Genomic DNA, 24,937 nt, shown 5'->3' with positions numbered 1-24,937 from the left:
TGTGAAACCCCTCCATTTTTAGGGAATAAGGGTGAGGGGATGACCTTTTGGAGCCTGAAGTCGGCTGGTGTGAAGTGCTGTGGGTGAGCACCACGTGTCCTCACCTGACACGGGGCTGGAGGTGGAAAATGTTCAGTGAGGTGGAGCGAGGTGACCTCCCCCCAGCAGACCTGGAAGGGCTCAGGGTGACCTGCTTCGGTCTCTGCTCGGGGTAAGCAGCATCCTATAGCCATCCAAACCTTCCATTATTAGTTATTATTATTGGTTATTTACCCATTTATTGGGAAAACGCTGGAGAGAGATGGATAATGGGAAGGTTAAGCAGCAAATTGCTGTGCTTCTGCCTGGCCAGAGACCATGGGGCACAGCCTTCCTAACCTGTAATACCCATCCTAATGGGCAAGGAAAATTATTTTGCCTTCCACTAAAGGGCAATTTTCTGATCAGCTCTCATTTTCTCAGCAGAGAAGAGAGAACAAAAGGAGAGAAATATATATTTATATATGTATGGGGAAAAAAAAAAAAAGAAGAAAGGGAGGAAGGAAGAAAGAAACACTTATGCTTTAATGGAAGCTCATTTTTGTAAAGTACCCTCGTGGCCCCTGTGGGCCCGTGGAATTAAGCGCTGTCATTCAGAGCTGAAAGCAGAGCCATCCAGTTTGCAGACACCTGTCATAATTAAACTAATGGCTCTGAAAATGTGCCTTGATATTAAATCTATCTTCCACCGAGGAGCAGGGCTGATTAAAACCGCTGTTTGACAGTTAATGATGAACCTCTCGCTTGCTGAGCTCGTAACTGGAACAGACCGGTTCGGCCCCCCCTCCCCTCATCGAGCCCTTTCCCGTATCCCCCCCTTCCCATCCTGAACCACAGGGCTTCTCCCCATCAGCAGGGGGAGGTGGGGAGCCCTGAGGCTCTGGGGGAGTTGCTGGGATGGTCCCACAGTGCTGGGCTGTGCAGCCAGGGCTGGGAGCAGGGGCATCCCACCAGTGCTGGTTGAGCCAGGGGCTGACTCACTGTGGTGCTGAGGAGCTGCTGCTGCCGATGGGGGAGATGCTGAGTCACACTTTTTTTGCCCAGGAAATGTGGCCCCTCTGGGCCTGTGCGTCTGGGGGAGCTCAGGGAGCTCTTTTGCAGGGCTGGTGCTGGGTAGTTGGCACCAAAGCACGAATCTTTCTTGTTCCAGTCACCGGCTCCTGGTCCTTCCCCTGAAAGTGTTGGAACCAACTTCCTCTGACATCACAGCTTGTTGCCAGGGCAATGGGTTTGCTGTTCCAAAAGCAGGATTATTATTAAAGGGAGAAAGAAGAGTCCTTAAGGAACAAAATCAGCGTTCTCTTGAAAATATGTCCAGTAGCTCATTGGGTCTTCCCAATGCCTATCCCAAACCAGACCGGCCCAGCCTCTGAAACCCACCATGCCAGTGCCTCTCTTTTTCTTTTCCACCTGCTGCTGACCCCATCAAGGACAAAAAGGAGGCAAGCTATGAGGATGGAAGTGCCCCATGCCCCACAGGTGGCTGGTTTGGAGGCTCAGTGATCAGAGCATGGGATGCCCAGATAGGCACAGTAACCCTCCAGTGAACACGGAGCTAATCAGGCACTGCCCCGGTAATTAGTGTGGCACAACCTCTGTGAAGTTCAGATAAGCATCAGCAGTTGCAAATAGCATTTATTATTATTGTTTCCTGGGTCTCTCAGTCTCTGGATGCTTCAGTTCCCTGGGTCTGCAGTGGAGATGATAAATCTTCCTTGTCTGCTCTGCTTGAATTGCTGATGGGCCCGTGGGGTTCCTTTTGAGGGCCCCTGCATTTGGGGCACTGTCACTCCACAGGTACCTGATGTTGAGGAGTGGGGATGCTGCTGCAGTGGGGAGGGGTCCTTTGATCAGTCTACAGACCAAAATGCAGATCAAAAGCCCCCCTTGCTGGATGTGGCTGGTGCCAGGGGCCGCCCTCACCCAGGCTGTCATTAGCTTCCTCACCCAGCCCCGATGCCATCCCCGCCGCAGCAGCAATTACCAGGAGATTAGGCAGCATTAAGCACTCTTTAATTTGACACATTGCAATGATCTCCATTCAGCCTTTCTGCTCGAATAACTCTCCATAAATATTTTGTGAGGCTACCAAAATAAACAGAGGCTGGGCTGTTTGCACAGCTGAGGTCTCGGCGGCCCTTGGAGAGCCCGGGGAGCAGAGCTGAGGGTGGCACCAGGGGCAAGGATGGGGGCTGAGTGGTCAGTTGGGTGTGCAAGAGTGCCAGGGAGTAGGAAAATACCTTTGCAAGGCAAAAGTAAAAATAATAACCGTAATATATGCCTTGCACCGATGGCAATTTAATAGGAAACATTTTTTAAACAACAGCCCAATAAAGAGAGATGGGTATTTATGCAAGAAGTGGCTGCATTAGAAGAAATAATAATTACAGTGGAGTTGTGTTCTCACTTTTTTTCTTTTTTTTTTTGTGTGTGTGTGTGCTATTAGCCTAGACATTATTCATTAAGTAATGCAATGGAAAACCACTGTTAATACAGCAATAAATCCCACAGGGCCCCATTGCTTCTGAGATAGGATCATTTGGTAATTACAGTGCATTAGAAGTTCAATATTCTTTCATGTTTGGTTTTTTGGTTGTTTTTTTTTTCCCCTCTCCTGGGTGAGGGGTGGGCTGTGCTGGGAGGATTCCTGCAAACACCTCTCACAGCTCACGGGGTGTCCCTCATAGGGGTCTGGGTGTCCCTCACAGGGGTCTGGGTGTCCCTCAAGGGGGTCTGGGTGTCCCTCAAGGGGGTCTGCACCTCCTGGGACAGGGAGCCTTTTCCTGGGTCCTCGAGCTTTCGTCCTGCACCGTGGGCAGTGTCTCCTTTCCCAGGGTCAGTAATGGGATTGCAAAGAGATGGCTTGGGCAGGGCATGGATGATCCAGGGGTACTGCACAGGTACCAATGCCTTGGTGGGTCATTGATGAGATCTTGGCAAAATAATGGCTCCTTTCAGAGGCCCATGAGCACAGCCATGAAGGGTTTGCCCATCTCTGCCAACCCCAGCGTGGAGCTCCAGCTCACCTGAGCACCAGGGCCTGGGGAGCAGCCGTGTGAGGGGTGTGTGTGATGTGGAGACTCCCCTTCCTGGGGGAGGCAGCTGTGAACAACAGGGGGATCCATTGGCTGCCTCCCCAGCTCTGCACCTTCCCCGTGCTCAGGAGGCTCCTCCGCAGTGCCAATCTCAGCTCCTGGAGCAGCCCCCGCCAGCTCGTGGCCACAGCCCCGGCTCTCCTGGGCAGGCAGAGCTGTCAATGGCCCTGTCAGTGAGATCCCAGGGACTATTGATGGGCACAGGCATTTGGGGGTCGCCGGTCGATGGGAACTCTCGTCAGGAGATGTAGGAAATGAGCGCTTTCAAATACGGGCAGGAAAGCCAGACCCCCCCAGGGGGGAACGAGACAACTCAATTTTCCCCATCCTCTTGCTCTGTCAGTTTGCCTGGGTCTGGGGAAGGTGGTGGCTGCAGCAGCGAGGCAGGGAGGAGGAGAGGAACGACACATCCAAGTGTTTGGCTGCAGACGTGACAGGGCTGGGAAGCAGCCGGGCACAGGCAGCATCAGGGTGGGCACTGGGGAAGGGCAGGAGGGCAGGCTGGCTCAGTGTGAGGGGCTCTGCCCAGTGCCCAGTGGGATGTGAGGCTGGATCTGTGCAGGATGAAGCTCCCACAGAGCCTGTGTGGGTGCAGCCTGTGCTGAGGCCGAGCAGCCTGTGAGCTTTTCCTGCAGTGCCACCGGATTGCACGGGCGGCAAAATCCCCTTTTCCCTACACCTTCCCCCGGCGTTATTCTTCGTCTCGTGGTCTTGTTCCCCCTTCCCAGAAGGTTTCCCAGCTCCACACACCTCGCTGACTTGCTTAATTGTGAGACCTTTTCTGGGTTTGGGGGTTTGTTTTTTTTCCTGTTCTCAATTGCTCAGGGCCAGTGCTCGAAATTAAACTTGTCTCTCGAAGTGATGCAAATCAGATAAGAGGAAGCAAATGAGCCCCGTGTGTTCATCTGCAGAATCCTGCTCTGCTGAAAGTCCTCCTGTTCCCTTCTGATCTTAGACAGATGTAAATCAAGAGGAACTTATTTTAAACCAATGTCAGCAGGAAAAAGCTCAGCAGAAATAACAGAACCACCAGGCCTCGAGTGTTTATCACTCTTTGAGGTAAGATAAACTCTTAGCCCAGTTGAGATTCCTCCAGCGCTGTGCTGGAACTGTGTCACTGAGAGCTGCACTAGAAAGGGAATTTGGGGGGAAGAGCCTCAGATTATGGAGCAAAAATAAAAAACTGGAGCAGGAATGAGGGGGTGGAATGAGATGATCTTTAAGGTCCTTTCCAACCCAGACCCTTCCATGAGTCTGTGATTACCCCCCCTGCCCATGGGTCGATCCAGCAGAGGGGTGTTTGGGACATGATCACTTAGGGACACTCCTGGCACAGCTGTGGTCATGGCAGTGCTCCCACAGCACAGGTGGCACCAGCACAAAGGAGAATGAGAAAGGGAGGGGGGAAAAAAAAAAGTCACAAGTAAATAAAAAGAAGCCCATTTGCAAATATTGTAAGGAATGCGTGTTCTCATACGTGCCGCTATTAAGTCCGTTCGTATCATATCAGCAAACATCATGTCAGCTGGGAGAGGTTCCTGCTTATTTCTTTTTCCCTGTGAAATGTTTTTCAATGCCTGAGCGAATCAAAATGAATGTAAATGAGGTTTATTAAGTCAGCCCCACACGGCGCTGTATTGTCAGCGTTTGTAGGCTGTGACAGGTTAGTTATTGCGGCTCGAAGGGAATGTCAGCGGCACAGCAGTCTGCAGAGGGAACTTTTTAAGAGAATAATAATAATAACAACAACAACAACGTCTCGGGACTGTCTGTGGTTTCCCGAGCAGCCGTTCTGCAGGAAGGTGTGAGTCTGGAGGGCACTGCTGGGCTGACTCTGAGCCCGGAGAGCTTCGTGCTCCGAGTGCTGTCCTGGGTCTGCTGGGGCCTGATTTGGGCTCCAGAGTTATTTCCTCTCCTCTCTGGATCCCCTACACCACCAGTCACCATGACATCTGGAAAATATCCGTCTGTAAATGCAGCCCCGTTGAGCTGTCTCAGTCTTGCTGGTCTTCACTGAGCCAGGCTCATTATTTTTAGTAAATTACTTGGGCCTTGGCTATGCTACAAAAAACAACTAGTAGGGGTAGTGTTAATGTGGTTATTTATTTAGATTTAAAATAACAGAGACACCCATCCAAGGTTCTAGGTGCTAATTGTACCATAAATTCCAATTTATTACAAACTCAGCTCCATTAATATCCTCATTTCCATAGGCACTCAGCCAGCCACCACTCCCCTGTCATCTCCATCCCCTCTCCAGCCTTCTGAACCCTCTCTCCAGCCTTTGCGGCACATTTGACAGGCCACCAAACCCAGGTGATTTCAGACCAGGTAGGAAATAGGCTTCAGGAGCACAGAGACCTTGTAGGGAATGCCCAGGGATCTGCTCCTGGGATCCCACCAGTGGGACCTTTCTAGTCACAGTGGTGTGGGCAGTGGTGACACATTCCCTGGGGTCCTTTGGGGGGATCTGGGATCTCTGGGTTGTCTGTTGCTCTTATCTCATGATCTCCCCATATCATGGGCTGAAGGACTTCAGTGCTCCTGACTTCTGAAAACCCTTCTCTAGAAACATGCCCTTCTTTGCACCTGTGGTGGAGTTTGCAGCAGTCAGAGGTGCTTTGGGCTAAACTGTTCCTCGTGCTGTTCCCCTTCTCCTCCAGTTTATTCTGCAGGAAGATCCTCTCCCCTGGGTCAGCAGGGAGGGGGGATGTTTTAGCTGGCTTTTAAAGCACCCTTGAGTCGCCGTGGCTGTGTGCAGCCACACTCATTCTTTATCTGTCTCTACTGACTGAAAAACAGCAGTGAAAACCCAGGCAGGTTTGTTCCCAAAGCCAGCAGACAGGATCCAACCACCTCCTATCGGAGTTTCCTGCAGCACTGGCCTAAAATTGATCCAGCAAAGCACCCACAACACGTGACACCCTTTGGCCAGTTCAGAGCAGACCAGAAACGTGCTGAGGGTGTCACACAGGTCTGGTGTGTCCCCAGGGGATCCATCAGTGCAGGTGCCCCACACTGTCTGTGGAGAAGGGAACTGAGGAGCTGAGCCTGACAGGAACCTGGGCGGGTTTTTGCATATTTATCCCCCCTTTAAATCATTTCCAAACCACTAAACCATTTCACAAGGACGAAGGAAAACATCAATTACAATTACGGGCGAAAAACCCTTTCAAGGCAGAGCTGAGCAGACAGAAAATGCAGTGATCCATTTGTAGTTTTTCACCAGGTGCTTTGTAATATTATGGCCTATTTCCTCCTCACCCATCATCTCCTCCCCCATCCCAATGTGTCTCTAAGATCTTGGTGCTCCCTGACAGAAGGAGGGTGAAACCTTTGGACACACAGTGGTGTTTGTGCCATCAGTTAAACCAGACCTGAAAAGAGATTTTCCTCTCTGGAAAATTCATGGTTTGCACACAGATGTTCGTCTGCCTCTCTGTCCTGTGTCACTCAGAGAGAAAAATCCAAAATGCTTCTTTTTTTCCCCACCTATATTAAAATGGACAGCAGCTTGTATAAAATATAATGAAATCAATAATTTAGCAGAGCCTAAAAATTGGATGGAAGGATTTAACATGCCCTGAGTGAGGGAAAATGACTCAAAGTAGAAACTTTTAACATACCTATGTGAAGTATTTTATTGCTGTGCAAGATTAAATGAAAAACTTGGATGATGCCCCTTCCAGCTCTCTTAAAAAGACTGAATGTATCCAAAACAACCAACCCCCAGCCCCATTCAGGTTTTGCTGCTTAATGGACACTTTTGAATTGTCTGTACTTGCAGCATCTCCCTGAGATACAGGACAGGGGCAGCTGGAAGTGCTGGATTTGGGAGATGGGTGTTTGGTGCCTTGTCTGGGGCAAATGTTTGTCCCAGGCTTCTGGGGAAGGCCAGGGAAGGTGGATGGAATTTGGGCTGGACCCAGCACTGGCACACGGGGCCAGCACTTGCTGCGTGCATCCACCACGGGCTGCAGCCCTGCTGGAGCAAATCAAATTAACTCCTAATTGGCTAATTGGAGAAGGCTTCTGTAAAGCAGCGAGGAGCAAATTAAGCAGGGATGAGAGAAGTGCCCATTTGTGAGCAGGGCAGTGATTGCTCTCTCCCAGGGCTGCCCATCACTCACGGCGTGGGGAGAGGACGGGGAGGGGGACGGGCACTGCCCACACTGGGGGCTCATCCCACACCTCTGGGGGACACTGAGCTGGGCCTGGCAATGGCCCACGGGGGTGCAGGGGTGGCCAAGGGGTCGTGGGCATGCTGGAAAATCTCTTTGCTTCAGTGTGGAGCTGGAAGATGGTGATTCCCCTGGGGACAGGCTGGCCTGTGAGGGCACGTGTCCTCCCACGTGTATGTGTGGACACGGCTGGGAATTTGGGGAGCCCTTGTATGAATGAGGCTGAAAATGTCCAGGGGTTCTTGTTTGGGAGCACTGGTGCCCTCCTGGGCTGTGTGGGGCCGTGTCCTGCCCTCTCACAGCCAGGTGACCCCAGTGGGACCTCCCTGCATCACCCACCGCCGCCTCCCCGTGTGCTCAGGAGCATCCCCAGATGGAGCTCGAGTCAGTCAGTGCCTCCCAAAAGATGCAGGATTCCTGTTCATCTTCTTGTCAAAAGCAGAGTGGGGAGGAAAAGCCTCCCAGCATTAAATATGGGACTGTTCCCTGGCAGGAAACACATCCCTGCCGTGTGGGAGCAGCACCACCCCGGCCGTGGGCAAGGCTGGCGGAGCAGCTGCGGGTGTGAGGGCAAAGGTGGGTTTGGATTTTCCACCCTCGTGCATTTGCCTTTAAATTCCAGCCAGATGCCACATTAACTTGCGTGACTTCTTGTCTGTAACAGCACATAATGCAGCACGAATGATGTAACTCACTGTGATGCCAAAATTTATAGGAGAAGACACCGCTTGCCGAGGTCAGGCTGGTATCTGATTTAAGCTGGCAGCGGGAGCAGCAGCGTTTCTGCAAACCTACACCAGGGCTCTCCAGCAAATCACATTACTCTGAAAGACTTTGGCGGGCCCCTAATCCAGACAGCTCTTCAAATCCGGGGCCATCAATTAGGCTGGAGTGCATCAAACCCACACAGGGCGCTTCGGGAGCCGGCTCAGACAAACTCCAAAAGCGCTTTCAATAAGAGATATTTTTTTGGGGGTGGCTTTTTTTATTTTTTTTTTTCTTTTAAATGAGCAGAAGGATTCTAGATAAACTCGATAAGGGCTGGAATCAAAACAGGATCCTAGAGCCAAAACTGGAGTGACAGCTATTCCGGGTAGTGAAAACGCTGACAGATTCTGAGCAGACAGGAAGGAACGCGATCAAACACGCAGGGCCGTCACCCTCCACTCCCACAGACAGGTCCCACCCGGGGACCAGTGCCAGGCACTGGGAAATAGAGCCCAGGGACCAGTCCTGGAGGGTCCACGGAGCTCAGCATCCCCCCAGAGCAATGAGCTGCAGGGCTGGGCCAGGGCGGGATTCGCTGCTGCAAATCGAGTCAGTCCAAGTTCTGTGCCAGATTGTTTCTTCTGGTGCAGAATCACTCCTGAGATGACATGGGGAAAGAGTCAAGCCAAAAAGAGTCTAGTTTGGGAGGAAGAGATCAAAAAGCCCCTAAGCAGAGGAAAACAGTTCTTGACCGGCCTAAAGGGAAACTGAGGCACTGGAAGAGCCACGTGCTCAAAGCTGGGCATGGCCTGGCTGTGCTGATTTTGTTCCATTTATTCAGTGTATTGGTATGACCTGTGGTTTTCTTAGGAGCTGAACACTTTAAAAATCAGGTTTGTGAGGTAATTCAAGATTAGGCTGGACAGGGCTTGGAGCAACCTGATCTAGTGGAAGGTGTCCCTGCCCACGGCACATGGGTGGAATGGGATGAGCTTTAAAAACTCAACTCAGCTTCTCAACTCAAACCATTTTGTGATTTTTATGATTCCACTTGCCCAGGGCGAGTAGCAAATCAGTATTGCAACAGATCCTGGAATTTCAGCTCCTCTAGATTTCCAAGGCCCTGTGTGGTGCCCCTAGACTGGCTCTTGGTGCTGTGGTCTGAGCTCCAGTCGGTCTCTGGGATCGGCAGCGGAGGCTCTTGCTCTGCCGCACCTGAAGCCCCATTTGCAAAGCAACACCTTCAAACATAAACAAGTGCTGATTTTTAAGCAGGTGAGGTCGAGGCCTCACCAAAGAGTTTAAAGCAACGATTTTCAGCGATAGTTCTGTGGGCCATGAAATAAAGTCGCCGGTGGCAGCACCAATAATGCAGGGGGTGATAAAAGCCGCCGGTGCCGCCGCAGCCCCGCGGTCAGCCCGCGCCCCGCCGGGGGGGCAGGAAGGACCGAGGAGCCCCGTGAAGGTTTTCCAATCGCTCCAGCCACCTCCTCTAATTCTTTTCTTGGAGTGTGAAATCACTCTCCCCCTGATGCCGGCCGTGGTCAGAGCTGGGTACGGGCCCATCACTCACGGCGGTGATTTGGTTCAGCAGGTGTTGGCTGGGCAATCGCTCATTTCGGGCTAATCTGCTGGCGGCTGTCAGGGGTTATGGAGTATTTATTGAGTTTGTGTCAGGTCCGGATGACCAATAGCCGGCAGCCGCTGGATGCCCATTGACACTGATGATATTGCTGAATTAAAGCAGGTGATGTATACAGAACTTGCTTAGAGCCAGTAATGAAGCCGGGAACCATCTGAAACACAGCGCGGGGGCCCCGGCGCTCGGGGCTCTGCTCCCTGCCTTTTAAATAAAAAATTATTATTATTTTCTTTTAACGCCGAAGGAGAAGCCATGAATCGAACTTCCCCTGAAATATTTAGAGAGAAAAATGGAGTAACCCAATGGAAATGAAAATCATCTTTATATTCCGCAGATTTACTGCCTGCTAGTTGGGCAGTGACTGAGGAATTTCTCAGCTGCTTTTTAGAAAAGGTGTCACGGGGGAAAGAGAAGCAAGGGAGGATGATGAACTGGCTATTGATTCCGCTTCAAGGATCCTTTAAAAGGTTTTGCTGAGCACCTTCAAGTCTCATTGACTTGGGGCTCAGCACGGGACAGGGTCTGGATGTGTCTGTGTCTGTGTCTGGGCTGTTCTGTCACGGGTGATGCTCCATGAGTTACACTCTGGACACTGCATCTCCCTGTGCCTGTGAATCCAGGGGGCCAGTGGGAGAGAGAAGGGCACCAAGTGCTCCCTGTGCTCCCAGCTCACTCTTGCAGTGGGTGGGAGGGGAAAGTCAATCACCAAAGGCTGGAATGGGCCATCCAAGAGAACTTGGCTTCCAGCTGGAGGTGGAGGAGGGAGCCAGGGCTGTGGTTTGGCAGTTGCTGACAGGGTGGAGGATCAGGGGGCAGGAATAAGGTTTGGGATGGCCCCAAGACCCCCACCACACTAGCAGAGCCCACTGCAGGTCAGAAGATGTCCCATCCCAGCCACGGAGGCTGAACACCTCTGTCAGGCTCCCCTCCTGCCCTGGGGACAGAGACAGGCTCTGGCTTGGTGATTAGACCATGTTGCTACTGAATTATTCTGCACAGAGCATCAGAGTTAATTTGGGGGACAATCAGCTTGTCTGAGGCTGTCAGTGCTGCTGGCTGAGACCCGCAGTGCTGGAGCAGGAGCAATCAGAGCTGTGACCTTGGCAAGGGCTGGGGTTAGATTACAGGCATGATTAAATGCCAGGGAGAAGGCTCTGAAGCTGCTATTTGAATACCTGTTTACATGTAGGATAATAGATGGGCACCCGCTGCCTGCGAGGCTGTAATTCACTCCGGGGATTCTGGGACTGGGATGACACCATAAACCACGGAGGCAGAGTGCAGGAGCCTGCACAGGCCCTGCAGTGATTTACAGCCAGGGCTCGCTCCCTGGCCATCTCATCTATTGGCTTTTATTGCAGACACTGCACAGAGAAATTATTATTGTAAAAATTTGTTTAAAGGGGCTCTGTAAACTCGCTTTGATCTGACAATTTCACCTTAAAATCCTCCTGTTTCCGTGGCGGGAGGAGAGGGTGGTTGGCACCTAAATCATCGGTAGGTGCAGACACATCCGAGCCGGTGGTGTAATTGTGGGAGGGAGCTGTCACTTGGGACTGTCCCTCGGGGTGTGTACCCCAGGGTGGAGAGCAGCAGGGGCAGAGCTGAGTAACCCCAGTGTGGGTGTCCTGTGTCCCTGCAGAGCCCCCCGGGCACGTGGGGTCTCTGTTAGGCTCAGTCTGGGCTCGTGTCGTGCCCGCGCCTTCCCGCACACCTTGCCAGGCCGGGCTCTCCCGTCAGCATCCAACCCTCCCAGGCAGGCTCTGGACCCCCCCAAATCCCTCCTGCCCCTCCCAGGTGGGATGGTGGTGCTGGTGCCCCTCTGCCAAGTGGGGTGTAAGGGAGCAGACTGGCAGCAGGGGAGGTCTGGTGGGGCCGGGGAGGATCCAGGCTGGGGCTGAGCTGCAGAACAGGTCACCTCATTTTTCCTCTGTCGAAAGAATAGGTGCTAATGACTTCTCCCGAGCTTCTGCTCCTCTTGATGAATAATCTTTCTGCAATCTTTTCTGAAAAGCCTGGTTTAGGATTAGGGCTGAAAGCTCAATTTGATTACAAGAGTCAGGAGCAAATTAGGAGCCATTTGGCGCTTAGATTTTTGTAACAGGGCCCTGGATGAAAATATTTCAACTGCTATTTGCTCTTCTTTAGTGTCTTTCATCAAAGGACTGCCAGGAGCTCTCCAAGCCCGGGTTCCTGAGCCCAGCCAGGCTGCCTGGGTGGGCACAGGGACCTCAGTTCAGTCGCTCTGTGCCTCACTCTGTGACCTTGGCCGGCTGCTCCACCTCAGCTCGGTGGAAAACAGCAGATAATAGTCCTCTATTTCCTGCAGTGCAATGTGAGAATAAATCAAGCGAAAACGGTGGCTGTTGGGAGAGGTCTGGGAGCCAATGCCCTCCCGAGGTTTGTCTCTAGACCTCCTCTCCTTGCACATCTCCTCCCCTCCATGCTGCTCCTTGGCATCCACCTTCCCTCTGGAGGTGTACTGTGCTTTTGTCAAAGTCCTGACAACCTCAAACTGCTTTTTGGGCAGGCTGCCTCAGACCCTGTGGCAGATAATCGGGTGTTTCATACAAATGGTCAGTGCCTGCCTCCCACCTTCCAGTTTACCATTCCTTGTCACAAGACTGGCACCCAGAGCTGCAGATCCTGATCCCCTCAATGTGTTCCCCTGGCTGAAAACCAGGGGGGGACTCCTTGGCTTGTGACTAATTGTCCAAAGCCATCTCACACAGGGATAATCTATAAATGCTCCATCTATCCATGTCTGCCTGGCAAGCAAGGAAAAAAGCAGTTTAGAGAGATCAATCATCTAAAATCATCACGAAAGGCATTGGCACCCAGGTCCCTGCCCCTCCTCGGCTGAGAAAATGATGGTGCTGAGAGATTAAGGCTTGAGAAGAGCTTTTCTGTGTCTCCATAGCTTTTTGATCCTAAGATAGATTACCCAGAGAGCTCTAACTGCTCCCTGCTTGTGCTAAACAAAGATAATAGCGTTTGGAGTCACCTCCACCTAATGATGCAGCCACCAAATAAATTATCCTTTCTGCCTGCCCAGCTCAGGAGCAGGGAAGGGGGTTTGTGCACCCTGATGGCTGGGAGGGGTGGGGGGAGGCCGTGGCTTGTACCCTGTCCTCTTGGGACTGCCTCAAAAAAAAGAGAATCAAGTCCTTAAACAGCCGAAAAAACATTAAATGCTCCATATACTCTCTATAAACAAGCAGTTAGAGAAATCCAGGCTGGAAAACACTTGGTGGAATAAGGTCAAGCTTCTCATATGAATCAAATTAGTGGCCGCTCAACTAACACCACAGAACATTAGGCTGAGGGGGCCGGGGAAATGCTGCATTTTCAAGGTTATGCTTTTGTTTCCTGCCGGAGCTGCTCCCTGCCAGGGGACCTTGGCCACACCGAGTCACTTTGAGGGGGCTGTTTGCTGTCCCCTCTCCAGCACCTGCTCCAGAGGTGACAGGGAGAATCCCAACATGCTGTGGGAAAAGGGAGATCATGTTACAGAGCAGTGTCAGCTCCCTCAGGCACCTTCCTGTTCACTGGTGTGGGATCCATCCTTGGAAGCAGCAAGGAGATAGTGCAGGAGACTTAACCCCTGAGGGAAATCACAGACAGGAGCTGCAGGAGGAAATTCCCTGGAGTGGTTCCCATTGTCCTGGGAGCAGAGTGGGGCAGGGGAAGCTGCAGGATGGGGATGGGGGAGCCCAGGCCAACACACCCGAGGGACTGTCTGGGGCTTGGGGGCAGCCTGGGCTACCAGCAAGGACTGGGCTGTTGGGTGCCAGGCACAGGGACATCTGCTCCCTGTGACAGCCCTTGGAAGCTGGTCTGCATCTCACACACCTCCCCAACCTGGCTGTGCTCTGGGAAGGAGCAGGAAGCAGAGATCAGGGATCAGGGATCTGTGCAGCCCTGCCCCATGGTTGTGTTCTGGAGGTCTCAGCCAGCGGTTACACACAGCCAGGGTGTCTCACTGTCATCCCTCCCAGCCTGGTTTTGGGCAGGAGGGCAGGAAAGGAGATGGAGCATTGCTCTGGATGCAGGGAGAGTTCCCGAGGCTGAAGCGTTCAATTTTACTCCACTGAGCATCCAGTATAATCCATTGAAAGGGCACTGTCCTTCAGGCCTTTCAGCTGGGCTGACAGCTGCCCACTGATTAATTGACAGGTTAAAAAGATTGATTCCACATGTCAGAGCTGTAACCCTGCCAGAACAATGCTGCTGTCAATTGGGCTGTAAAACAGACGCTTACATTAACGGCCCTGACAGCAGCAGCACACCAACACATGCACCTGCCTTTATGGAGAGCCTAAACACGCAGCCGGGCGCAGATTAATCATCCTGAGAGCAGAGTTGGAGGATCAAATAAATGTTTCTGCAGTGGAGGAGTGGTGCAGCGCTGCCTTGGCACCGAGTGCCGCTGCAGATGGTGCCCGGCGGGCGGGCGCGGGGGGCACGGGGCCCTCGGGTGGGGGCCTGCTCTCGCCTCCAGGGCTTGAGTTATTGTCCTGGCCACGTGTCCCCCTGCCCTCCACGTGCTCAAAGGCTCTCACGGGCACTGCAGAAGTACCTGCTGGGCACAGGAGTGTCCAGCAGCCTTTGGCATCCCAGCGGGTGTGGCCCCTCTGCCCCCTCTCACCATCTGGGCACAGGGACCCCAAAGGTCTCCCAGGGCTGACACGGGTACAGGCAGGGTGGGACGTGCTCCAGGGATCAGTGTGGGTGTGAGGCAGCAAATCACTTCTTCCTTCCTCTCTCGCTGACTTTCCTTATCAGCAGAATGTGGCTCATTAATATCTCTCTTGCCGGGCTCTTTCAGAGCTCCTGGGCTGGAGCCACACTCCAGCAACCTGAAAGACTATTTATTTTTCTGCTGTCCTTTGCAGCTGGGCAAATTGCAGGGTGAGGGATGCTCACACCAGCTCGGGGGTCCAACTGGGGCTGGGCAAAGGCTGGGGCTGGTGGTTTTCCAGGACCCCAGCCCGGAGCATCTCGGGATGGAAAGTGCTGACACCGGCCCTGAGCTCCCCACCCAGTGTGCTGAGGAATGAAAAAACCCTCTGCAATCTGGAGAGATAAGGAGAGGTTGAGTCACGAGTGAGCTGGGCTCTGCCAGAAGATGTTTCAAAGCTTTTATGGTGAGATTCAATACAGATATACAGAGATCAATTATCTTAAAAGCAGCAAGGAGGTTCAGCAAATATTTCCAGCTTTAAACAGGTTTATTTCCATCTGCACTTATCTGTGCTATTTAAACTCCATTGCTTGCAGTTAATCTTTTGTAATGCAGCATAAGAGGGCTTATTTACTTTCTAATGACATCAATTGGCCATAAATATTAGACATCTAAGGTTCGCTGGAGCTGTAGGGACAGTTTTCCATTCCTACTTGACATTTGACTATTTGCAGTGCTTCCTTTCTGTTTGTTCTTGTGTGACTCACTTATCGGCTGTCATAGGCCCGTGTTCGATTTATTTAAATTGAATGAATAAGTACATTAGGCAAAGCTGTCAGGAGAGGAGAGAATGGGAACTCACGGGGATGAGTGATAAGTCAACAAGCTGCGAGGGAGATTCTCAGCAGAGCTGCACAAATCAAAGTGCTAAATAGGAGGAACAAAGGCAGCGGGGTGACAGGATTCCGGGATGAGTGAGAGTGCAGATCTCAGGGCAAACAGGACCAACGTGTGGGACATGGGGAGACATCTGATGCCATGTACGGCCCAGCCCCGGGGCAGGCACTGCCAGCAGCCAGAGCCTGGAGCATCCCAACAATACTAATGGTTGTAAGAGTTATTACAGGATCAAAGACTCCAGACTATTATCTGCGCCAAGGTGGGAGCTGTGCAAACACACAGATAGCTCTGTACTCGGGAAGATGGGGTTTCTTTTTCATTTTCCTCCATTGCTTGGCGCTTAGCTGGACTAATTAATTGTGGAAAGCTCATATCACAGCCCTGCTGGAACTGTTTGCCTTGAATGTACTGGTGATGATCCAAGGAGGGAGGGGGGGAAGATACCTCGAGTCATTTTGTCATTTTTAGATCATGGCAGTGACTTGCTTGGTGAGAGAGGGATGAAGTTTGAAGACACCTTTTTCAGGGAACCATTGGACAGGGAGGTCACTGGTGCTGCAGGAAACTTGGGAAAGGAAACTTGGAGGGGCATTTCCCCACTCCTGCTCTTGCTTCAGTGTTCCTGTCCTCTGACAACACGTTTTTGTGTTTCACTCCTAACCTTTGAACCCCCCAAAAACCTTAATTGGCTGCACACAGTAAATCAGAGCTGACAGTAGTTGAATAGCAGCTGATTAAAATCATTTGTTTTCAAACTCAGCCAGCTGCACACTCTTGCCTACACGACTTTTGTGGCATTCCCTGCATTGCTCTCCCTCTCCCTTCCTTTCTTTTAAAGGAGTTGCATCACATTTTTCTAATTCTTTGAAAATAAGATCCTCTTCCCTTCCCCACACAACACCAGTCTGCACTTTACAAGCCCAGCCTTGTTTATCTCCAGGGCCACTCGTGAGATTCCCACTCTGTTCACAGCACACAGGCCCACATCTGGTTTGGGTTTGTTTGTGTTCTGTTTGGTTGGGTTTTTTCCCCAAAAAAAATGCAGGGAGGGAGAGAAAAGCATTTAAACATAATTCCACATTGCCTGCCTGCTCCTTGCACCCCCGTCCAAACCTGGGCATGAAGTAGTTGGGGAATTGTTTAAAAATTCTGTAAGGAAGCAATGGCCAGGGGTGAGCAGATGGGAAGGAAAGGACTGGGATGCTTCACCCGAGAGTCTGGAGGAGGTGGGAATCCTTGGATGGATGCTGTGCATCCTGCAGCATCAGATCTGTGCAGGGACAGCAGCAGGGTACCAGGGTGCACAGAGGAGGAACAGCTCAGGGAGGCAAAGGGTCACCTGAGTGACATCAGGGGGACCCCTCTGTTTGCCAGCAGCGCCCCGGGGGCCGGGGTGGTGGGTCCTGCCCGGCGGGGGTGGATGGGGTGCCTGCAATGTGCTCTCCCCCTGCACTCGGCCACGAGCCATCCCCGAAAAATGCGTCCTGGCTGCGAGTGCCATTCCCCAGTCTCAGGCATCTGCAGCCATATGCATCAAATTAAAACCAAACGCCGAGTATAAATCTCCCTGCCATTCCTGGGCAAGGTTTCGCATGACAACCACATTCCTGTGACACTTTCCATCCTCTGTTTTACCGCACGGACCAACAGCTGTTTCCAAAACAAACCCTGAGCCATGAACGGGCAGAACCTGGGCTGTCTGGACAAACTTGGTGCTGTTGGTGTGCGAGTGGACCGAGGGCCTGGGGGGCACACGAGGGGCTCTCACAGACCTGGGCCCTCGCTCAGCCCCTGCCAGCATTCCCTTCTCTCCTTCCCCGTGTAAACACACCACGAAGCCAAGCAGGAGATGGTTTTAAAGAGGCAGCTTTGCCTTACAGAACAGGCCTCATTCTACCTGAAACTTTTCCAGGCTGAGAGAGAGAGAAATTCGGGTCACTGCTTAATTAAGACTTCTGAAGGTTCCTTATTGCTGTTGTCATTTCTGCTGTGCTCGGGGCTGGCGAGCCCTTGGCCGTGGGAATTGTGCAAGCACATACCAAAGGAGTGGCCAAGCCCTGGATGAGTTTGCAATCCTAAATCATCCAGCCCCGTCTGGAAGGAGGGTTTGCACTGATGGGTCTGGTTTGGGGAGCGTTTCCACCCCTTGGAGCAGCTGTGTGTGCATCCCTCTGCAGGTATCCCTGCTCTGGGGGCCTGGCTGCCTGGGAATTACCCTGCACCATGGGTGTCTTCCCACAGCTCTTCCCATGGGTGCCACAGCCTCCCCGGAGGAGGGTTTGCCCCCAGTGCCCAGGTACCAGCTCCAGAACTCTCAGGTCCACCTTTCCCCAGAGTTCTCGTGGTGATTTCTGCTCTGGGAGGATGTTTACCTTCCCCAGCCGCCTTTTCCTTACATTTAAACAGAAATGTTGCCTTTTCTAAACAGTTTACATTCCTGATTCCAGAGGTATCCCGCTTGCCAAAGCCACCAGTATTTGTCTCACTTTAAATGCATTTATATGCTAATGCAGACAGGCTCTCCTGCTCACACACACCACACACAACTGTGCAGAAATTAGTCTTTTCTTGCCGGATTTACAAAATACAGCCATCAGACATCCTCTGGATTTATCTTCGTTAATCAAAATCTATATTCTGCCCAGTGCAGGTGTGATGCAGCCATTCCTGGTGATAAACCAGGCACACAGCTCTGGATTATCTGTCCAGACTTGACAAATCGGTGCCACGTTCAGAGGAGGAGGAGAGGGGAGGAAGGAAATGTAATTTCAAGGGTACAGTTCTGTCTATGGCTGGACAGCATTTCTCCCTTTTTTTTATTGCCTTTGGGATCATCTTACAACATTCTCTGTCCAGAGCCTTCGGAGCACTTCACAGGCATTACCTGATTACAATCTGCAGAGGTATGAAGTGCTTTCCCAAGGTCAATCAGCCCCTCCTGGCGCAGTTTGTGTAATCACTGCGATTTCCAGAGCCATTCCCTGGGTGAGAGACTCACCTCCTTCTCCGGGGGGAGCCAGGTGATGCTCTCACCTTTGCTGCTTCTCCTGCAGCTGCTGGGGAGCTCTGAGCTCTCTGGGAGCCCCCCCAGTCCCCAGGTACCCCTGGTGAGGATGCCAAAAAAACACCCCCCCAGCACTGCTGAAGGCGAGGGGAGTTCTGCCATAGATTCAGGACTTTTATCTCCTGTCCCCGTTGCCCACTTTGTCCTGTTTGTTCCCTTCAGCCCCTGTTCACACCTTTTACTGCTCCACACAGTTCCCATTTCCTCACTGCCGTCAGGAGAGTTGGAAAACACCCCCAGCCCTGCGCCGTGTTAGACAGCACTTACCAACAGTCATAAAACCTGATTAAAAGGGTGTACCTGGAATGCTTCTCTATGGAAAACTGGTGATTCAACAGCAAAAAGCTGTTCCACGCTAACATCTAGGTTCTGTTTGACTTTTCCTTGAAAACTACGAGAACATTTCGCTTTTCAAATCCCCAAATCATTCATTTTGACTTCACCATTCTGTGTTAAGGTCATGTTGTAATTGATACACAAGGAGAGGATTAATTGTTCAGTTGTAATGCAGTAACAGACACTGGGTTTCTGTACAGATTTGAGACAAAACCTCAGAAGTTCTCATACAATGGAAATTCCATTTTCCATCCAGCTGTAACAGTAACCCCATTGCACCGAGATTAATCTTGAGAGGAGGATAGAAAACATCAAATCACTCACGCCTGAGATTTAAGGAACAATGTCATCCCTAAACCACCTTTCTTCCTTTCAAGTTTTCAAGCCTGAAAACTGACACTGGAAGGGAGAAAACTCAGACTCGGAGCAGACGGGTTGGAGAACTTGCCAAATCATTCAGGGCCCCGTCAAGTTCAGCCTCATTCTTCTGGAAAATAATGATGGAAAATTCATTTAAGTATCGTGTGTAGCTTTGCTGGGGTGGAGGAGGGAAGGGGGCAAATTTAATTCAGAACTGCCCTCAAACGGATGCGGAATGTAAACTTTCGCTGCATTTCTGTCAGACTTAATGGATTTCACTTATGGGAACTATAATAAACAGCTCATTACAGAGTCAGCTGCGGGAGCATTTTGAGCCCAATAGAGTCATTTGTTTTCCAAGGCAGGTTTAGTCTAAAGGGGGTGGACAGAGTAATCCAGTGTTTGAAGTGTCTGTACCAATGCTTGAGGGACGGTGACAGAGTGGGATTTGGGGATTTGGGGTCTCCAGCACAGGCCACTGTAGGACATGTGGTGTGGAGCTCCAGAGCCCAATGGGCTGCAGCTCCAGCTGGGTGGTGGCCTCTGCTGGACACAGGGGAGCCAGTTCTCACAGAACAGACTTCAAAAAAGTCGTTGTCATTAAAACCCCAGCTCCCAGAGTCCTGCTCTTGCCTAAAACCTGACCTCTTTTCTCTGCATGTGAGGAAGTTTCCATCCTTCACCCTCAGAGGGAAATGATGAGTCCCAAAAGCCAAAGAAAGCAACAGCAGAAAGACACTCCTCCTTGTTTCCCAGGGTTTAAGGCAGTGCCCGGTTTGGGGGAAGTGGGATGGCTCACTGGGAGAAGGGAGAGAATTCCCCCTCCTCGCAGGGCTGCTGCCAGGAGTCACAGCGAGGGAGGGTTCACTCACCATGAAGCAGGGACCAAAAAGCAGGCGGGCAATGCTGGTGCCTTCTTTATTGCCCAGGGATAAGCCACAGAGCCCCAGTGCCCTCCAGCACTGTGGGGCAAGAGCCCCTGTCCCCATCCCGGGGGAACAGCCGGACACCAGCGGCTGTGCCGGGAGAGCAGAGCCACCACTGCAGCTCTGCACTCCGGGGAGCTTCTTGAGAGACTGAATTTATAAGTCAATAAACATCTGCGGAGTAGAGGGCTTGGGATCCAAGTGCACCCTCCGGAGCAGATCCTCCCCTGCTCCGCATCTGGCGGGGGGCGGGAGGGGACCGGCATCTGCGGCCATAAATCTCCTCCTCCTCCCCCTCCCCGGCCAGCCCGGCCATCCCCTGGCAGGGACGAAGCCAGAGGACAGTGGTTTCAAGCAGTGTGACTGTCAGACTGCTCAGCACGCAGTAAATCACAGCCAGCATCTCCCCTTTCATGTCTCAGCAGCTGGGGACTCGCAGACACTCCTTAAACACTTCCATACCCACGGAGATGCTCCGCTCGCCGGGGCCCTGCGCCGGGGAACTGTCTGCCTCTGCAGAGCAGGGATAAATCACCCCCGGAGGGAGCCAAGGGCGAGGGGCTGGGAGCAGAGAAGGGGCTCAGTTTTGCCTGTCAGTGGGTAACTTGTGCACGTGTGGCCTTTGGTACCTTCCTGTCCCAGCACAGGCAGGCACAGGTGTGTGCACACACACGTGTGCTCACGGCTCTCCAGCTTTCTTGGAAGCTGAAAGCCTTTTTTTGTCCTCCAAGGTAGGAAAAAAACCCCACACTGCTTTGAGGAGCAGAGCTTTCAGCTATAGAGGTTCCCTGGAAGTGTCCAAGACCAGGTTGGATGGGGCTCAGAGCAACCTGGGCTAGTGGAAGGTGTCCCTGCCCGTGGCAAGGGGGTGGAATGAGATGATCTTTAAGGGTCCTCCCAATCCTAACCGTTCTATGATTCCATAATTGCTAGGCCATAGTGTTTGCTGGGCTGAATTACAAAATACACTGGTTTAATTTTCATCCTTGTTGATATTTCGGGTTTGGAAAAATTTGAGGTTTTCTCTGCCTGCGATGGTTCTGTGCTGATCTAGATCTGTGCCTGAGTCTTCATCAGGTTCACAGCATTCCCTCCTTCTCAGAAGTACTTTGAGGAATGATGCTCTGCTCTGCTGTGAGACTCAAAGCAATTTTAAATATTAATTAAGTCTCTCAGCTCTGGTCTACAATGGCTCGTTACCGTTTGTGTTAAACAGCTGAAAATGAAGGCGTGTTGGCAGGAGCAGCGTGGTGAGCTGGTGCCAGAGGCAGGGGCAGAGCTGGGTTTGTGGGCTCGTGGCTTTGACCGGGAGAGCTCCACACCAGGAGCACAGTGGGCACCCACCACTCGGGGCCAGCTGAGCCCCACAAGCAGCAGCTCCCTTCCCACGGTTCCCAGCTCCCTGGTGCAGGAGCAGGGGCTTTATTCACGTGAGATTTCTAAACTGCCGCTCTCAAATTGCCGGAGATGTTCCCGTGCCCACCTCGGCAGTGGCAGGACGTGGGTGCATCCAGCCCCTGCATCCCGGTCGGACACGGCGCTGCCTCCCCGCAGCCCCTGGCTGGGCTGGGCACCTCGGGAAAAACCTGCTTCTGTGGGTGCTGCCAGGCTGGGAGCTGAGCCCGCTAGTGGCAGGACAAAGGAAGGCGCCGGCAGTGAGAGGAGGCTCCTCCTCGGAAGGCGGCAGCGAGCGCCCAGCCGGCTGCGTGTGAGTCTGATGTTCGAGGGCTCTCTCGGGCGGAATATATTTCCCTTCTTTGTAGCTGGCTGTAACTCACCTCCCTGCAAAGCTCTCTGCCAATACAGCGTTTGCTGATGTATAGCTACAGCCATTTTCCCTGTTTCCCTTACTCTGTCTCCGTATAGAATAATATGCGATTAATTGATTTTCTGTCGCTCTTTTAGTACGGAAAATTAATTTTGGAGCAACCTTGTTTTCTCAGGGTATGAATTCTCTACATGCAGAGTAATTCCACTCCTACATTATTCATGAGAGAAAATAGTGATGGAGTGTGTAACTGAGGCAGCCCCAAGGCCACAAACTGATAGTCTGCGTTACTGATACAACAATATTCCACTGATGCTTCTAAATAATTCACGGCTACAACTCAATTTGGCACCAGGCACGCGGCTCGGGATGTGACTGGTGCAGAGGGGAGGGGAGGCACCTCGGCAGTAGAGCCTGGTGCCTCTGGGCAGCCAGAGCATCACCCGTGCCTGGCCAGTGCCTGGCAACGTGGGCCAGGACACAGAGAGGGACCCGGCGCCGGAGCGTCCGGCTGGAGCTCCTGCTGGCTTTCCAGGGACCTGGATTACAGCAGGGAAAAGGGCTGATGGGAGCATGAAGGGATGCCTGAAGGGTTCAGCCTGACTTTCTGTGGCTGCAGAGGTGTGTCCTGCTCTGCCCCCGGGGCGTCCCCGCGGCCACTGACAGGGCTCAAGGGCAGCAGCCCCAGGGGTGCTGGTGTTGCTCTGCTGGTCAGGGATGTGCTCGGAGCACTCCCTGGGCCATGCTGGTTTACTCACTGAACTACCTGCCCAGGGGTGTTACAGCCCTTCCGTGGGGCTGGAAGGGTTAACGGTGGCTGAGGGGCTGTGCAGGGCAGAGGCTGAGCATCACCCATCACACAGCACCACCACGAGGTACTCAGGCCTCCCCTCGGGTGCCAAAGCCCTGTGGGAGCTGTTGGGGCTCCGGGGCACAGCTCTGGGCTGCAGAGAGGGTTAATGGCCCGGAGAGCACTTTCCATGTGAGTGGAAAATGGCAGGGGCCTTCCCTTCCCTTCCCTTCCCTGCCTCTGGCAGCGGCTGTGCCGAGCGGGTCCAGATGACGATGGAGTGAGTGAGAGCCTTGTCCTGGCACCGGCCTCCTCTTAGATTAATGACTTGCCATGAGATGCCTCAGTCACATATTGGGATTTTTCAACATTGAACTGTACCTGGCACCCTGCAGCCATTTATCACGGGCTGCAGATGGAAGGCAGCGGCAGCAGGACCTGCAGGGCCAAGACACACAGGTTCCCAGCCAGCCCGCAGGCGGGTGGGGGATCTTCTGCTCCGTGTGCTTGTGTAGGGTTTTTTTTTTTTTTTTTTAATCTAAAATGATAAATCTGATTTCTTCAGGATATTGGAACAGCTGCAGCTGACCTGGCTATTTATCTGACAGATCTTCGGGGTGTACGATAACAGCTCTTAGAGGATGGATGTGGTGTTATAAACTGTCCAGGCACAGAGCATGATTAATGGGATTCACAGAGATAAACATATGGGGAGGAGAGCTCAGGATCTGAGAAAATCCCGTCCCTGGACTGGGAAGCTGTTGGTGAGCTGGAGCTCTCAGTGAGGTTGATGTTCTGTGGGTGCCCAACCACCCACCTTGGCCTCTCCAGCCTCCCCAGCCCCTGGCCCTGGTTGTTCCTCATGGGGATGAGGATGTCTGCTCTGCCCCCTCCCCACAGCTCCCACCCACCTCAACGTCACTGTTCTCCAGCACTCCCCACGTGAGCCTTCCTCAGCCACCGGCCCCCTCTTCAGGGAAAAACTAGCTTGGTGAAAGTTGAAAAATCAATCTCTCCTGAGTTAGCTGGCAAGGAAACTTGCAGGGAACTCAGTGATGCAGCTACGATGACATTCATTTCCTTGTCTGCTGCTCTCTGATGTGGGTTTAAAGCCTCCTCTCTCCCCGGCCTCCTTCTTCTGGCTGTCCCTGTGGACCCGTGGTTGTGTTCCTGGTATGGGCTTGTTCCTGTGCAGCTGGGATCCAGGAGCAGAGTCCTGCTTCCTTCGGGATATCAAATGGACCCTTGCACAGCTCTGATGGGGAACAGGGTGTAAAAGGGAGGGAGCAAAAGGAATCAAAAAGCGTTAGGGCAGGAATTCTCACTGAAAGGGATGGATCAAATAAACACTGAGATTAATTAATCACTAATGGCGTGGACTAAAGGTGACCCTTCAGCATTTACAGACTGAAGACAGCAGGGTCAGGATTGCAGAGCATTAATCTTACATTAGCACAACTCCATCCTTGCCAGGAGGGAGGCAGAAATCCCTTTGGTTCATGCAGAGGAAGCTGAAGCTTATTGCTTCCTGCCAGGTCCGTGGCTGCATTTTTATGAAACACCTGCAATGAAAAAAAAAAAAAAAGAGAACATAAACCTGAGAAAATTAAAGAGCTGTCCCAGCAGAGCTGCAGCCTGTGCCCAGCACCCCGGGCTGGAGCTGGGGCCAGTGGCCACGCTCCCTGCTCAGCCCTGAGGGGTTGGGTCACTGGGTATTAATAACGGTGGATCAATGACGAGTGGCTGGGAAAAGGGATTCTGAAATCCTTCCTCTTTCCTGCTGGAGCTGGTGTGTGTGTGTGTGTGTGTAATGTTGGCAATACAAGCCACTAGGGATGAGCTATAAAAGGTGCTTTCTTTCGCCTCCAAATTCAGCTCTGTAGCTGCACCAGATGCAGCAGCAACAGCGCAAGGCCCTCTAACCTCTTTCCAAATGGTAATAAATCCCACAAGACCCCAACACACTTGTAATTTACAACTCTGCTAAAATGAACATTATTTCAAGCTAAGCGTATTCTCCGAGGTGCAGGAGGAATGTGGCAGCTTTCCTGCTGACAGCGGAGTTTCTTTTTTAAATGTCATGCATTCACTTTCATTACTTCCAAATAATTGCCCAGAAGATCAGCAGCCGGACGAGCGGGAGCGTTGCAGAGGGCTGGGAGGTGATTCCACCCCTGCAAGGCACAGCTGCAGGGACCTGCCTGCCCCTGGGCACGGCGAGGAGAGAGAGGCCCTCCAGCCCCTGGGGTTTCACCTGCAGAGCACCCGCTGCCTGTGCCCTGCCTGCCCCTGGGCACGGTGAGGAAGGAGGAGAGAGCTGGTCAGGGCATCGCTGGCCAACCTGATCCACCTTTGCACGGAGCAGGTGTTGGAGCAGGTTCCACCCTTCCAGCCAACGTTACCCAGACAGAGCTGTGGGCACAACTGTGCTCCACAGAGAGCCT

Source organism: Manacus vitellinus, unplaced genomic scaffold, assembly GCF_001715985.3.
Source record: "Manacus vitellinus isolate BGI_N305 unplaced genomic scaffold, ASM171598v3 scaffold_87_pilon, whole genome shotgun sequence".
Taxonomy (NCBI): Eukaryota; Metazoa; Chordata; class Aves; order Passeriformes; family Pipridae; genus Manacus; species Manacus vitellinus.
The sequence above is the reverse complement of the archived record's forward strand: the minus strand, read 5'-3'. Positions refer to the sequence as shown.